This window comes from Berghia stephanieae, chromosome 2 (genome assembly GCF_034508935.2).
Source record: "Berghia stephanieae isolate SIO BIC M18660-M18661 chromosome 2, UCSD_Bste_1.3, whole genome shotgun sequence".
Lineage (NCBI taxonomy): Eukaryota > Metazoa > Mollusca > Gastropoda > Nudibranchia > Aeolidiidae > Berghia > Berghia stephanieae.
This window is the reverse complement of record NC_088361.1, coordinates 116,990,894-117,007,460: the sequence shown is the minus strand read 5'-3', so window position 1 is coordinate 117,007,460 and position 16,567 is coordinate 116,990,894. Positions and strand designations below refer to the sequence as shown.

The 16,567-nt window shown below is 36.6% G+C and overlaps 1 long non-coding RNA gene across 6 annotated transcripts; it reads left to right on the top strand.

The window, feature by feature from the left end:
* Positions 1 to 644: 644 nt before the first annotated feature.
* On the top strand, positions 645 to 14,814 carry LOC144966354 (uncharacterized). 6 transcript variants are annotated; one of them, XR_013644198.1, is made up of 7 exons: positions 645 to 987; positions 3,788 to 3,900; positions 4,426 to 4,502; positions 5,564 to 11,315; positions 11,842 to 11,918; positions 12,238 to 12,299; positions 12,922 to 14,814. It is a non-coding gene; the product is annotated as an uncharacterized LOC144966354 (long non-coding RNA). The 6 variants fall into 6 exon arrangements; XR_013644193.1 differs by lacking the exon at positions 645 to 987 and adding an exon at positions 998 to 1,848; XR_013644195.1 differs by lacking the exon at positions 645 to 987 and adding an exon at positions 998 to 2,496.
* The last annotated feature ends 1,753 nt before the right edge of the window (positions 14,815 to 16,567 follow it).

The following is a 16,567-nucleotide window of genomic DNA, read 5'->3' as shown; positions in this document are numbered from 1 at the left end:
ATAGATAGATAAATAGATAGATAGATAGATAGATAGATAGATAGATAGATAGATAGATAGATAGATAGATAGATAGATCGATAGATCGATAGATAGATAGATAGATAGATAGATAGATAGATAGATAGATAGATAGATAGATAGATAGATAGATAGATAGATAGATAGATAGATAGATAGATAGATAGATAGATGGATGGATGGATGGATGGATGGATGGATAGATAGATATATATTTTTTTAGATAGATAGATAGATGGGGAGATAAATGGATGAATAGATAGGCAGATATGCAGGTAGACGTATAGATAGTACACATTTCAATACATTAATTCCAAACGGACACTTATAAATGAAGGTTTATAGTAACGGAGGTGCATAAAAACGCCACCTATTTAATATTACAATTTTTCGGACAAAGACAACACTGTTAACGGCTAGGTACTCATTTTACACACGAGTACGGTGAGAGAATGTGAATAAAGAGCCTTTTCCAAAGACTCAACTTATGCGCCGAGCGCGAGGCTCGAACCCAGGACCTTCCGATCCGAAAGCGAGTGTCTTACCACTAGACCACATCGTCCTTTAACTAACCTTAGGAATGACAAACACCCTAGGATCTTTACTAAGACATATAACTACGAAGTGGTTATTTGTACTACCACTACAAATAGCGAAAACTACCGCTTTTCACTATTTGTACTCCCAGAACTCTTATGTGTTTAAAGTTGCAAACCACCGCTCCTTTACCTATTTGTAGCTACCTACTCCCAGCACTCTTATGCGTTTAAAGTTGCATTTGTGAGCTTTCAAGGACCAGCCGACCGCCGACCAGCCTCCACTTTTCGCGGTCTTTCTTTGAGAAGCAGAAGTGTGAAGCAAAAAAAATGGCCCTCTCGGTAAACGAGACATTCTCATCTTTTCTCCAATTTGAAAACATTCGAAAATGAGAATAATGTACTTTTTATTTAAAAGTCAACAAAGAAGGTAAGTAAACTTGATACGACAATTTTTTTCCTTAATTAAGTGGCAACTCATTTCTCGTCATTCTCACTCTAACTCTATCAACTAAGAAGAGTACACCACCTCAAACATTTGTCAGTTCATATCTTTGCTTTTATGAGGTCTATTTTCATTTTGAAAAGTTCAAAGTGAACAACTAAATGACGCCGATTCAGTGGTGTATTTGGTCTATCTTCATGTGAATAAATATTTTATTATTGACTTTTCCAAAATTCCAATGGGTCATTCAATCATTCATTTGTATGTCGTGATCTATTTTTCCTTGATTTCAGCTGTCTCAGCTCTAAACTATACTTTTCTTTCTCAATAAATAATTCATTTTCTGTTTGCAATGTATTACAGAGATGTTGATTTACCACATGTAAAAATTTCAAAGTTGTATCTGAAGCTGTTTCTGAATTATCCATTGGGATGCTGTGCTTTGGTCACATTTTTTCCTATTAAGCTATCTATATAGATTTTTTCCACCACAGAAACGGTCATAACTTTTTAACCAGTTGAGACAGAGCGATAATTTTTCACTCTAGTTAATGTTTCACTTCCCTTTATTTTTCTACGCTAAATTAATACCCATAGCCACTATTTTGAAAAATTCTTGCAAGTGCCTACTAAACTAAGAGGGTTGAACTTGAACCTGAACATGCTCCTTCTTCTTCTTCTTCTACTAATAACTACAACTAGATAGGTACTACGCCTCTCCTGAATGATCGGAACCGTTTAAGAAACTAAATCACGGGTTCCACCGGCGCAGCTCTCTAGACTTCCAGTCCCACAGTGCCCAGTATGGGCGGGAGACCTTACCCCCGATGTTCCTCGAGCCTCGAGGTAGTTTCACTTTATAATTGTTTTAGCTTTTGAACTGTGGATCTTTTGTCAAACGTTTTATTTTAATTTTTCAAATTTAGTAGCACTTTAAAGGTCTGCGTTAGGTATCGCTCTGCTGTACTGTAACTGTAAGAGCGTAAGAATAACATGGTAAAAGTACTGTAAAAGTATGCTGATGAAAATGATATTGACAATGAAATTATAATAAAAGAAGAACAATAGAACTTATAAACAAATCAATAAAGAAGTAAGAAAAAACTGCCTCAAGAAGTGAAAAAAAATTGTCCCTGTTGTTGAGATGTGAAGTGGACATAATCGTGTCTGTTAAGAATTAGAAGAAATGAAAGATGCCACTTTTTATTTTAAATGTAGATTGCACATTAGCAGAACACTAAAAAAAAAAGTAAAGAAAGAAAATCCAATGTGGCAACTTGGTTGCGAGTGAAAAAAGTAAAATTACTCCGCTCAGCATTGCTGCTGGTGTGATGTCTAGTGTTAGTTAGGTGTCACTATATTAGAGTGATATCTTGTTACTTCATATTTTCATTTTAAAACCTGTAGAACAACTTGATTGATTTGTAAATTTCCTTATATGACCATTGTTTTAGTTTTCCGCAGCCATTATAATTCAATTTGAAATATTGAAAGGTACTGGAGAGGAGTCTTAGCGGGGTTTTTTTTTGTCTGTTAGTTTTAGTTATAGGTCATAGTGCAGGTCCAAGTGTTGGAAATGTACAAGGTTTTATTTTTTATTTTAAGGTTAGTTGAAGGAATACTTTCCTTAGCTCAAGGAACGTGCAGAAGACCTCCCCTATTTACTACTTACTACTACTACCCAAGTACTAGTGCTAGACTACTTATTCCGCCACCTCACTCCTAAATGGACTGACACCACAGGCAACTGATATTATTCTCTCTCTCTCTCTCTCTCTCTCTCTCTCTCTCTCTCTCTCTCTCCCTCTCTCTCTCTCTCTGAGTGTGTATCTGTCTGTCTATTTCTGCCCATCTCCCCTCTTTTTACTAATTAGTTTGTAGGTGTTTGGCAAATTCTCAAGAACAGCCAAGATATATGCGGCTGTGTGGCACTCACTTCCGGATTGGAAGGTCCTGGGGTCGAGCCTCGTCAAGGACTCACATTCTCTCACTGTACTCATGTGTATGATTTCCTATCCGCTAAGAGCGTTGTCTGTCAGAAGAAAAACATCGCCTAACGTTCTACTTCTTACGTGTTGCTGCTAGTCATGGATCCTTTGTAAAGTGCTTTGAGCATGTTTGGTGGATATTGCGGCTTATGAAAGCTCAATTCTTTTTTAATATTTATATATATATATAAAAAGATGCAGGATGATGACGGGCATGCGCTACTTTATGATGTAGTATAAACCATTCCTAATATATGATTTTGCTAAATAGGCCTACACTCAAATTTTACGAGTGTATCTGGTGGCAAATATTAGACACTCGTTGCCACTGTGATTTTGATGAAACTTGGTTATACACAGATACATGAATTTTCCTAATACGGCTTCAAACATGCGATCTGAACTTCAATTTATAATGAAGTAATTTTTCTCAAATGACAGCTTGATTGAATGTGACAAGATCCTTTTACTTAATACAATTCAATTTAGTGTGGTCTGTAGTTGTTTGCCTAATATTAGAATGCACAGAATTTGAATTTTTATTGACTTTAAATATTGAAAACAACATACCTTTGGGTTTCCATTTGTGCCATTCCATTCAGCTTTTGACCTAGTCCCTGATTTGAGTACCACGTCACAAATTTAAGTTCTTCGAGAAAACTCTCGACTTACTTTCTTATTCCTCTAACGTACTGAACTGTAACACCTTTGTCTCAGTTGGAGAAAATATTGCAATTTTTAAACTTAATATTTAGGTATTTATGTTATGATCTTTTATATTATTCCGTGTTTTTCAGCTTCCATCATATCACCCTGAGGAAAGTTGGCTAATTTATGACTTTTGTGTCTATGAATGCAAGCAGGGCAAAAAGCAATTGACTTCAAGCAAAGGAGTTCGCCCTAACCAGAGGTAGGAGGTTGTTTTTGGACGGGGCAGGAGGTGTTTTTTTACTTTTACATATTTAAAAAAAAATGAAAATATTATATGCACAAGGTTATAATATTTCAGAATAACTCGGAAGTAAATTATCACCATCAGCTTTTCTATCTTGATTGCCAAGACAATTTTAATAAAGCAATCAAACTGATTCTGAATTTTAAAACATCCAGAGGAAGAGGCAATGTGTGCCTATCTGCAGCTCATTTACAGTCTTCAGTGGGCGGGCTGCACGATGTAATGCAGCAAGACAATAGTTAACTATTACCAGAACAGTTTTAAAAAGTGAAAGACTTGATTTGTTCAAAAAATCTGATTGCGCTGGATTAGTATTATTATTGAATGTCTTATTAAGATTTATTTTCAATTGCTCTATAATCTGCATGTTGAAATCCTTCACAATTGAGTTATGCAAGTGACAACGCTATTAATATTTTATCATACTATGTTGTGGATAATTTTATTATTTTGTAATAAAAAGTTTTTCTTACCATGCAGGACTCTGAAATTAATACTGGCTTCTGAGGGTTACAGGGGCTAATCACAACCATGAAAATCACCCATGCGATAAATTGGTAAGACTCATTCATTTTATACTTATTTTCCATCGACATTTTGTCCCTGCAGTTTTTCACTGCCGAAAATTTTACACTTGACAGCAATTAATCGCAAATTCTATTTTAGTCGCAATTAGACTCAATTTTTTTTATAAATATGTATTATTTTTTCTTTTCTTGTTACTTTATATTTTCAGTACTTAATTGTCCCTCCCCCCTCCCACTATTGAGTGTAATATATAGTTCCATGTTGCTCCCTGTCTTTGTTATGGATTAAGATTGCTCATTTTTTTCCTGGTTCTTGCGGGGGTCTTTAGTTGGGAGGCAGACAGTCAAATACAGTACCTTTCTTCTTGAGATGATTTTTTATACTGTAAATCATCTCTCTGTTATGTACTGTTATAGTTATAGGTTTTGAATATTATTGCATTATGTAAATGTTTTAGCAGGATCCTTTGCTTGTGTCTCGGTGAGACTTTGAGGTAATGTCAAAATTGGTACATCTTTGAGGTGCTCGTGAAATCTACTGTTCCCTATTGAATCAGTCACCACATCATCATCCTTTTTATAGTGTTGTAAGCGCTATTAAGTCCTGTAAGACAATATAAGCAGATCTAGGTGGTGGTATTTTTTTGGGTCTTTTTTTTTTGTCTTTGTTTATTTTTTGTTCCAGATAAGGAATTTTAAGATTTGATGGTTGTCCATAGACTTTTCAAAATAAAATTTGACTTTGACTATGAGTACGATGCAGTTATAAGTGCTTGATTTCTGAGGACTAATTATAAATGGTGACCACTCTATTGCGTTTTTGTATGCCATGAAAATGTTACAAAGACAATGAAGCGACGTTTTTTGGGAATTCTGCAGTCATTCATTTAACCCTTGAATTTGATGAGCGCCTGTTGCATTTTAGTTTAGTCAAGTATTTTAGAGTGACAAACACAACTCGTGCATTATGGGTTTATATGCAGATTTTTGTCTTTAAATTGTCAATAAAAAATAAGATGCTTTTTTTTTGTTTTGTTAGCTGCTATTGCATACAATTTTGTACTTTTAATCTTTTTTCTTTTTACATTTAGCCATCCTCACTTTATCCGGAGAATCGCCTGCCCCTCGTGAATGAGACAGTGAAGGCTATGGCTCAAACAAAGGTGTCCACAACCCAACTTAGGCAATACATTCAATCAAGCCAAGGATAAAATGTATTGCCTAAAGATGTCGAAGATTTGCAGCGGAGATTGTTCAAGACTGATATTGACAGGACGGACGGTGAGACGGTACAGGAATTACTGAGAGAGATAGAGGAGGAAGGAGGTGTAACAAAGTTCAGTGTGAATGAGGATGGTGGTTTTGAGTATTTGTTTTAAGTAACGGGAAGAATGAGGCGTGATTTGAGTGTTTTTTGTGATGTGTTTGTTATGGATGCAACATACAAAGTAAATCGATATTTGTATCCACTTGTGAATATTATGTGCATAGATGATGAGGGTCATGGCGGGCGAAAGACTGGAAATCCACGACCAACCTGAAACTGACATTGTACCAGTATGACGTGTGACAAATACACAGGAAGGGCTGTATCGAATTGTATCTTCAGTGACAAACAGGATCAATAGCTTGTTTCAAGTTATGGTAGAACATCAGTTTCTGCAAAGAATCTCCCAGTTGGAACAATTTTTGACTCTTGTCTCTGAAGATAAAGACTTTGACATTGTCGACATGACTGACTTAATACAGACAAATCCCCATTCTAACCCTCTTTCTGACTTTTCAGAGACACCAGACATTGTAAATGCACGTACTGACCAGAGACCACAGACATTATAAATACACACTCTGCCCAGACAGAGACCACAGAAGTTATGGACACACAGACTGACCAGACAGAGACCACAGACGTTATGGACACACAAACTGACCAGACAGAGAGACCACAGACGTTATGGACACACAAACTGACCAGACAGAGAGACCACAGACGTTATGGACACACAGACTGACCAGACAGGGACTCCAGATAACAGAGACAGTTAGACTGCGAAATTTTTCAAATGTGACTCTACACAGGAAATCTCATACAGAATTCCCTTAATACCTTTACTCATTGTCCATTTGTAAAATTTATTTTCATGTAATAAACACCAAAAAAGTAAATTTTTAACGTGGGTGGGGGCTGTCACGTTACTGTAGAACGAGCTTAAGTCTCAATGGGATATTAGCTTTAGGCAACCACAAGTTGGTATTTTTCAAACCTGTTGCTATGCTATCTTGTAATGACAACGTCTCTCAGTCGCCAAACGTCACTAGCTATCCTTCACATAATGCAGGGTTGATTGTGTGAAGTACGTTTGGGGCCGGAAGATAACAAGGCATAGTGCAGGCTACTGTACTGTGTCAGTCCGTGAACGGGTGACCAATTCATAGTACAGAGAAGGCAAATCTGTTACTATATGTCCCAATAAAAATATAACACAGAAAAGGCCGAAACTGTGTTATACAGGTCGGTACAGAATAAAACAAATATAACACAGGAGACCAAACACTGTGTTGTAGAATATCAAAATTTCAAAGGTGGTCGGTCAGTGACGAAATAAAAAGGGACATTATAAGTCGTAATATCACATCCCAATAAAAGAGTGTGATAGTAAAAAGATGCCCGTTAACAATTGAGTCGGTCAAGTCTCTATCCAGATTCAAAAGGATAGTGCAAAGTCCTGTATGTAAAACAAATTTGAGAAGCATGGTTGTTCTCAATACTTGTTGGGTCGTGATCGGTATAGAGTGAAGTAGTGTTTATGCTACACATCTTCACGAAAAATCAGAGCAATGCTGTGTCAAGATTACAGAGGAGCAAGAAGACAAGATTTGTTTGTGTGTCTTTATATGTTACGGAATAGGTACATTTTGGTTGTCAAAACTTTCATTTTTATTTTGACATTTTCTTGATCTTTTAAAATAAAATTATAATTTAATTTAATCAACAGACTTGTTTAATAATTTAAAGATATACTTTTGTGGGGACCTTTTGTAAAATCATTAGTCCGATTGTAGTTGTAAATCTCTTTATATTCTAATGTCATAAAATCAGTGACACCACTGAATTCCTACCAGCGCTTTTACTCACCCAGTCCCTACCACCAGCGCTATTACTCACCCAGTCCCTACCACCTGAGCGGGGTTCCTGACCTCCCATAGTGGGCAGGGGGGTTCATACTATGTCTTCTATCCCCTTATATCTGTTTTCCAACATGCTTTCTGTCTTTGTCTTGGAATGAGATTACTTGGTTTTGTCCTGGTCCTGGCTGAGAGGGAAGCAGTCGAATGTATAGTTAGTTTTGGGAGATGATATTTTTTTCATTGTAAATCATCTCTCTGTTATGTACTGTATTATGTTTTATTTACATATTATATTTGATTTGTTAACATTTGAGTGTATTCCTCTTAGTCGGGACCTGTGCTTGTGTCTGGATGAGACTTTAAGTACTTTGATGGTGTGCTCTTGGAATCTACATCTGTTTCCCATTTGAACAAATTCCCCTTTGTCTTACCTTTTCTTGGGTGCTTTAATTGAACGAAGTGGTTATTTGTACTACCACTACAAATAGCGAAAACTACCGCTTTTCACTATTTGTACTCCCAGAACTCTTATGTGTTTAAAGTTGCAAACCACCGCTCCTTTACCTATTTGTAGCTACCTACTCCCAGCACTCTTATGCGTTTAAAGTTGCATTTGTGAGCTTTCAAGGACCAGCCGACCAGCCTCCACTTTTCGCGGTCTTTCTTTGAGAAGTGTGAAGCAAAAAAAATGGCCCTCTCGGTAAACGAGACATTCTCATCTTTTCTCCAATTTGAAAACATTCGAAAATGAGAATAATGTACTTTTTATTAAAAAGTCAACAAAGAAGGTAAGTAAACTAGATACGACCATTTTTTTCCTTAATTAAGTGGCAACTCATTTCTCGTCATTCTCACTCTAACTCTATCAACTAAGACTAAGAGTAAGAAGAGTACACCACCTCAAACATTTGTCAGTTCATATCTTTGCTTTTATGAGGTCTATTTTCATTTTGAAAAGTTCAAAGTGAACAACTAAATGACGCCGATTCAGTGGTGTATTTGGTCTATCTTCATGTGAATAAATATTTTATTATTGACTTTTCCAAAATTCCAATAGGTCATTCATTTGTATGTCGTGATCTATTTTTCCTTGATTTCAGCTGTCTCAGCTCTAAACTAGACGTCTATACTTTTCTTTCTCAATAAATAATTCATTTTCTGTTTGCAATGTATTACAGAGATGTTGATTTACCACATGTAAAAATTTCAAAGTTGTATCTGAAGCTGTTTCTGAATTATAGTGATTATCCATTGGGATGCTGTGCTTTGGTCACATTTTTTCCTATTAAGCTAGACCTCTATATAGAGATTTTCCACCACATAAACGGTCATAACTTTTTAACCAGTTGAGACGGAGCGATAATTTTTCACTCTAGTTAATGTTTCACTCCCCTTTATTTTTCTACGCTAAATTAATACCCATAGCCACTATTTTGAAAAATTCTTGCAAGTGCCTACTAAGAGGGTTGAACTTGAACCTGAACATGCTCCTTCTTCTTCTTCTTCTTCTTCTTCTTCTTCTACTAATAACTACAACTAGATAGGTACTACTCCTCTCCTGAATGATCGGAACCGTTTAAGAACTAAATTACGGGTTCCACCGGCGCAGCTCTCTAGACTTCCAGTCCCACAGTGCCCAGTATGGGCGGGAGACCTTACCCCCGATGTTCCTCGAGCCTCGAGGTAGTTTCACTTTATAATTGTTTTAGCTTTTGAACTGTGGATCTTTTGTCAAACGTTTTATTTTAATTTTTCAAATTTAGTAGCACTTTAAAGGCCTGCGTTAGGTATCGCTCTGCTGTACTGTAACTGTAAGAGCGTAAGAATAACATGGTAAAAGTACTGTAAAAGTATGCTGATGAAAATGATATTGACAATGAAATTAAAATAAGAAGAACAATAGAACTTATAAACAAATCAATAAAGAAGCTTTAAAAAAAATGAAATTTAAAAGAAGTAAGAAAAAACTGCCTCAAGAAGTGAAAAAAATTGTCCCTGTTGTTGAGATGTGAAGTGGACATAATCGTGTCTGTTAAGAATTAGAAGAAATGAAAGATGCCACTTTTTATTTTAAATGTAGATTGCACATTAGCAGAACACTAAAAAAAAAAGTAAAGAAAGAAAATCCAATGTGGCAACTTGGTTGCTAGTGAAAAAAGTAAAATTACTCCGCTCAGCATTGCTGCTGGTGTGATGTCTAGTGTTAGTTAGGTGTCACTATATTAGAGTGATATCTTGTTACTTCATATTTTCATTTTAAAACCTGTAGAACAACTTGATTGATTTGTAAATTTCCTTATATGACCATTGTTTTAGTTTTCCGCAGCCATTATAATTCAATTTGAAATATTGAAAGGTACTGGAGAGGACTCTTAGCGGGTTTTTTTTTTGTCTCTTAGTTTTAGTTATAGGTCGTAGTGCAGGTCCAAGTGTTGGAAATGTACAAGGTTTTATTTTTTATTTTAAGGTTAGTTGAAGGAATACTTTCCTTAGCTCAAGGAACGTGCAGAAGACCTCCCCTATTTACTACTTACTACTACTACCCAAGTACTAGTGCTAGACTACTTCTTCCGCCACCTCACTCCTAAACGGACTGACACCACAGGCAACTGATATTATTCTCTCTCTCTCTCTGAGTGTGTATCTGTCTGTCTATTTCTGCCCATCTCCCCTCTTTTTACTAATTAGATTGTAGGTGTTTGGCAAATTCTCAAGAACAGCCAAGATATATGCGGCTGTGTGGCACTCACTTCCGGATTGGAAGGTCCTGGGGTCGAGCCTCGTCAAGGACTCACATTCTCTCACTGTACTCATGTGTATGATTTCCTATCCGCTAAGAGCGTTGTCTGTCAGAAGAAAAACATCGCCTAACGTTCTACTTGTTACGTGTTGCTGCTAGTCATGGATCCTTTGTAAAGTGCTTTGAGCATGTTTGGTGGATATTGCGGCTTATGAAAGCTCAATTCTTTTTTTAATATTTATAATATATATAAAAAAGATGCAGGATGACGACGGGCATGCGCTACTTTATGATGTAGTATAAACCATTCCTAATATATGATTTTGCTAAATAGGCCTACACTCAAATTTTACGAGTGTATCTGGTGGCAAATATTAGACACTCGTTGCCACTGTGATTTTGATGAAACTTGGCTTATACACAGATACATGAATTTTCCTAATACGGCTTCAAACATGCGATCTGAACTTCAATTTATAATGAAGTAATTTTTCTCAAATGACAGCTTGATTGAATGTGACAAGATCCTTTTACTTAATACAATTCAGTTTAGTGTGGTCTGTAGTTGTTTGCCTAATATTAGAATGCACAGAATTTGAATTTCTATTGACTTTAAATATTGAAAACAACATGCCTTTGGCTTTCCATTTGTGCCATTCCATTCAGCTTTTGACCTAGTCCCTGATTTGAGTACCACGTCACAAATTTAAGTTCTTCGAGAAAACTCTCGACTTACTTTCTTATTCTTCTAACGTGCTGAACTGTAACACCTTTGTCTCAGTTGGAGAAAATATTGCAATTTTTAAACTTAATATTTAGGTATTTATGTTATGATCTTTTATATTATTCCATGTTTTTCAGCTTCCATCATATCACCCTGAGGAAAGTTGGCTGATTTATGACTTTTGTGTCTATGAATGCAAGCAGGTCAAATAGCAATTGACTTCAAGCAAAGGAGTTCACCCTAACCAGAGGTAGGAGGTTGTTTTTGGACGGGGGCAGGAGGTGTTTTTTTACTTTTACATATTTTAAAAAAATGAAAATATTATATGCACAAGGTTATAATATTTCAGAATAACTCGGAAGTAAATTATCACCATCAGCTTTTCTATCTTGATTGCCAAGACAATTTTAATAAAGGAATCAAACTGATTCTGAATTTTAAAACATCCAGAGGAAGAGGCAATGTGTGCCTATCTGCAGCTCATTTACAGTCTTCAGTGGGTGGGCTGCACGATGTAATGCAGCAAGACAATAGTTCAACTATTACCAGAACAGTTTTAAAAAGTGAAAGACTTGATTTGTTCAAAAAATCTGGTTGCGCTGGATTAGTATTATTATTGAATGTCTTATTAAGATTTATTTTCAATTGCTCTATAATCTGCATGTTGAAATCCTTCACAATTGAGTTATGCAAGTAACAACGCTATTAATATTTTATCATACTATGTTGTGGATAATTTTATTATTTTGTAATAAAAAGTTTTTCTTACCATGCAGGACTCTGAAATTAATACTGGTTTCTGAGGGTTACAGGGGCTAATCACCACCATGAAAATCACCCATGTGATAAATTGGTAAGACTCATTCATTTTATACTAATTTTACATTGACATTTTGTCCCTGCCGTTTTTCGCTGCCGAAAATTTTACACTTGACAGCAATTAATCGCAAATTCTATTTTAGTCGTAATTAGACTCAATTTTTTTTATAAATATGTATTATTTTTTCTTTTCTTGTTACTTTATATTGTTACTTAATTGTCCCTCCCCCCTCCCACTATTGAGTGTAATATATAGTAATAGATTAGTTAGGTAAATGCACTATTGACACCAGGACCAAATGGTTAAAGGACAACAGCCATTCCAACTCATATTTTATTACGATACATTCAAGGTGGCGCACTGAGATGGAGAGATGATGACCAGCTTGTGACAAAATTGACTGTTCCATTTAAGGTAATGTCAAAATTGGTACATCTTTGAGGTGCTCGTGAAATCTACTGTTCCCTATTTATTGAATCAGTCACCATATCATCATCCTTTTTATAGTGTTGTAAGCGCTATTAAGTCCTGTAAGACAATATAAGCAGATCTAGGTGGTGGCATTTTTTTGGGTCTTTTTTTTTTTTGTCTTTGTTTTTTATTTTGTTCCAGATAAGGAATTTTAAGATTTGATGGTTGTCCATAGACTTTTCAAAATAAAAATTTGACTTTGACTATGAGTACGATGCAGTTATAAGTGCTTGATTTATGAGGACTAATTATAAATGGTGACCACTCTATTGCGTTTTTGTATGCCATGAAAATGTTACAAAGACAATGAAGCGACGTTTTTTGGGAATTCTGCAGTCATTCATTTAACCCTTGAATTTGATGAGCGCCTGTTGCATTTTAGTTCATTCAAGTATTTTAGAGTGACAAACACAACTCGTGCATTATGGGTTTATATGCAGATTTTTGTCTTTAAATTGTCAATAAAAAATAAAATGCTTTTTTTTTGTTTTGTTAGCTGGCAGGTCTGAATTGAATGCTATTGCATACAATTTTGTACTTTTAATCTTTTTCTTTTTACATTTAGCCATCCTCACTTTATCCGGAGAATCGCCTGCCCCTCGTGAATGAGACAGTGAAGGCTATGGCTAAAACAAAGGTGTCCACAACCCAACTTAGGCAATACATTCAATCAAGCCAAGGATAAAATGTGTTGCCTAAAGATGTCGAAGATTTGCAGCGGAGATTGTTCAAGACTGACATTGACAGGACGAATGGTGAGACGGAACAGGAATTACTGAGAGAGATAGAGGAGGAAGGCGGTGTAACAAAGTTCAGTGTGAATGAGGATGGTGGTTTTGAGTATTTGTTTTAAGTAACGGGAAGAATGAGGCGTGATTTGAGTGTTTTTTGTGATGTGTTTGTTATGGATGCAACATACAAAGTAAATCGATATTTGTATCCATTTGTGAATATTATGTGCATAGATGATGAGGGTCATGGCGGGCGAAAGACTGGAAATCCATGACCAACCTGAAACTGACATTGTACCAGTATGACGTGTGACAAATACACAGGAAGGACTGTATCGAATTGTATCTTCAGTGACAAACAGGATCAATAGCTTGTTTCAAGTTATGGTAGAACATCAGTTTCTGCAAAGAATCTCCCAGTTGGAACAGTTTTTGACTCTTGTCTCTGAAGATAAAGACTTTGACATTGTTGACATGACTGACTTAATACAGACAAATCCCCATTCTAACCCTCTTTCTGACTTTTCAGAGACACCAGACATTGTAAATGCACGTACTGACCAGAGACCACAGACATTATAAATACACACTCTGCCCAGACAGAGACCACAGAAGTTATGGACACACAGACTGACCAGACAGAGACCACAGACGTTATGGACACACAAACTGACCAGACAGAGAGACCACAGACGTTATGGACACACAGACTGACCAGACAGGGACTCCAGATAACAGAGACATGCGACCATAAAGATGCCCTTGACATGACAGAGACAGTTAGACTGCGAAATTTTTAAAATGTGACTCTGCACAGGAAATTTCATACAGAATTCCCTTAATACCTTTACTCATTGTCCATTTGTAAAATTTATTTTCATGTAATAAACCATCAAAAAAGTAAATTTTTAACGTGGGTGGGGGCTGTCACGTTACTGTAGAACGAGCTTAAGTCTCAATGGGATATTAGCTTTAGGCAACCACGAGTTGGTATTTTTCAAACCTGTTGCTATGCTATCTTGTGATGACAACGTCTCTCAGTCGCCAAACGTCACTAGCTATCCTTCACATAATGCAGGGTTGATTGTGTGAAGTACGTTTGGGGCCGGAAGATAGCAAGGCATAGTGCAGGCTACTGTACTGTGTCAGTCCGTGAACGGGTGACCAATTCATAGTACAGAGAAGGCAAATCTGTTACTATATGTCCCAATAAAAATATAACACAGAGAAGGCCGAAACTGTGTTATACAGGTCGGTACAGAATAAAACAAATATAACACAGGAGACCAAACACTGTGTTGTAGAATATCAAAATTTCAAGGGTGGTCGGTCAGTGACGAAATAAAAAGGGACATTATAAGTCGTAATATCACATCTCAATAAAAGAGTGTGATAGTAAAAAGGTGCCGTTAACAATTGAGTCGGTCAAGTCTCTATCCAGATTCAAAAGGATAGTGCAAAGTCCTGTATGTAAAACAAATTTGAGAAGCATGGTTGTTCTCAATACTTGTTGGGTCGTGATCGGTATAGAGTGAAGTAGTGTTTATGCTACACATCTTCACGAAAAATCAGAGCAATGCTGTGTCAAGATTACAGAGGAGCAAGAAGACAAGATTTGTTTGTGTGTCTTTATATGTTACGGAATAGGTACATTTTGGTTGTCAAAACTTTCATTTTTATTTTGACATTTTCTTGATCTTTTAAAATAAAATTATAATTTAATTTAATCAACAGACTTGTTTAATAATTTAAAGATATACTTTTGTGGGGACCTTTTGTAAAATCATTAGTCCGATTGTAGTTGTAAATTCTTTATATTCTAATGTCATAAAATCAGTGACACCACTGAATTCCTACCAGCGCTTTTACTCACCCAGTCCCTACCACCAGCGCTATTACTCACCCAGTCCCTACCACCTGAGCGGGTTCTGACCTCCATAGTGGCAGGGGTTCATACTATGTCTTCTATCCCCTTAATCTGTTTTCACATGCTTTCTGTCTTTGTCTTGGAATGAGATACTTGGTTTGTCCTGGTCCTGGCTGAGAGGGAAGCGTCGATGTATAGTTAGTTTGGAGATGATATTTTTTTCATTGTAAATCATCTCTCTGTTATGTACTGTATTATGTTTATTACATATTTATTGATTGTTAACATTTGAGTGTATTCCTCTTAGTCGGACCTGTGCTTGTGTCTGGATGAGACTTTAAGTACTTTGATGTGTGCTCTTGGAATCTACATCTGTTTCCCATTTGAACAAATTCCCTTTGTCTTACCTTTTTTGGTGCTTAATTGAATTCTATAACTTTTTACTATCCCTTCTTCCTTTTACTGCGCTGATGACCTTGATGTGTTGCAAGCGCCGTAAAACCCTCAAATCAAACAAACAGTCCCTACCACAGCGCTTCTACTCACTGAGTCATAGAGCTTTTACTCACTGAGTCCCTACCACCAGTGCTATAACTCACCGAGTCCCTACCACCAGCGCTTTTACTCACTGACACTGTCCCTACCACCAGTGCTATTACTGAGTTATAGAGCTTTTACTCACTGAGTCCCTACACCAGCGCTTCTACTCACTGAGTCATAGAGCTTTTACTCACTGAGTCCCTATCACCAGCGCTCACTCACTGAGTCATAGAGCTTTACTCACTGACACTGTCCCTACCACCAGTGCTATTACCGATTATAGAGCTTTTACTCACTGATCCCTACCACCAGTGCTATTACCGAGTATAGAGCTTTTACTCACTGAGTCCCTACGACCAGCGCTATTACTCACTGAGCCCTACACCAGCGCTTTTATCACCGAGTCCCTCCACCAGGCTATACAGAGTCATAGAGCTTTTACTCACTGAGCCCTACACCAGCGTTATTACTCACCGAGTCCCTACCACCAGCGCTATATCAGTGAGTCATAGAGCTTTTCTCATCGAGTCCTACGACAGCGCTTTTACTCACTGAGTCCTACCACCAGCCTTTTACTCTTGAATCCCTATCACGCCTTTTACTCGCGAGTTCCTACCACATGGTATACTGAGTCCCTACCACCAGTGCTATTACTATTAGCCACCAAATCCCTACCACCAGGGGGGACAATATAAGCTCAAATTAGACCCCAAAAATTCTTACAGTGATGCAGAAAAAAACAACGAACAGATCTCTTTCAAATTTACACAAAATGTTTCTTACAACAAGATGGATAGGTTTAGCAATAGTCTTGAAAATAAATTTTTCAGAATTTTTTTTCGATTTCTTAGTGAAAATTTGGTGTGACTGACATGACAGGAAAAAAAAATTGATTTAAAAATTCATAAAACTGCTAAATTTTTGTTTAGCCCAAAACCCAACCATCATGATGCAAAACACATCATAAGAAAAATTCTGACCAAATTTGAAGACAATCTGATGGGAAACAATCCAGATGTGAATGTTAGAAAATCAGAGAATGACGCACAATGAAATTTTGAGAAAATGAAAAA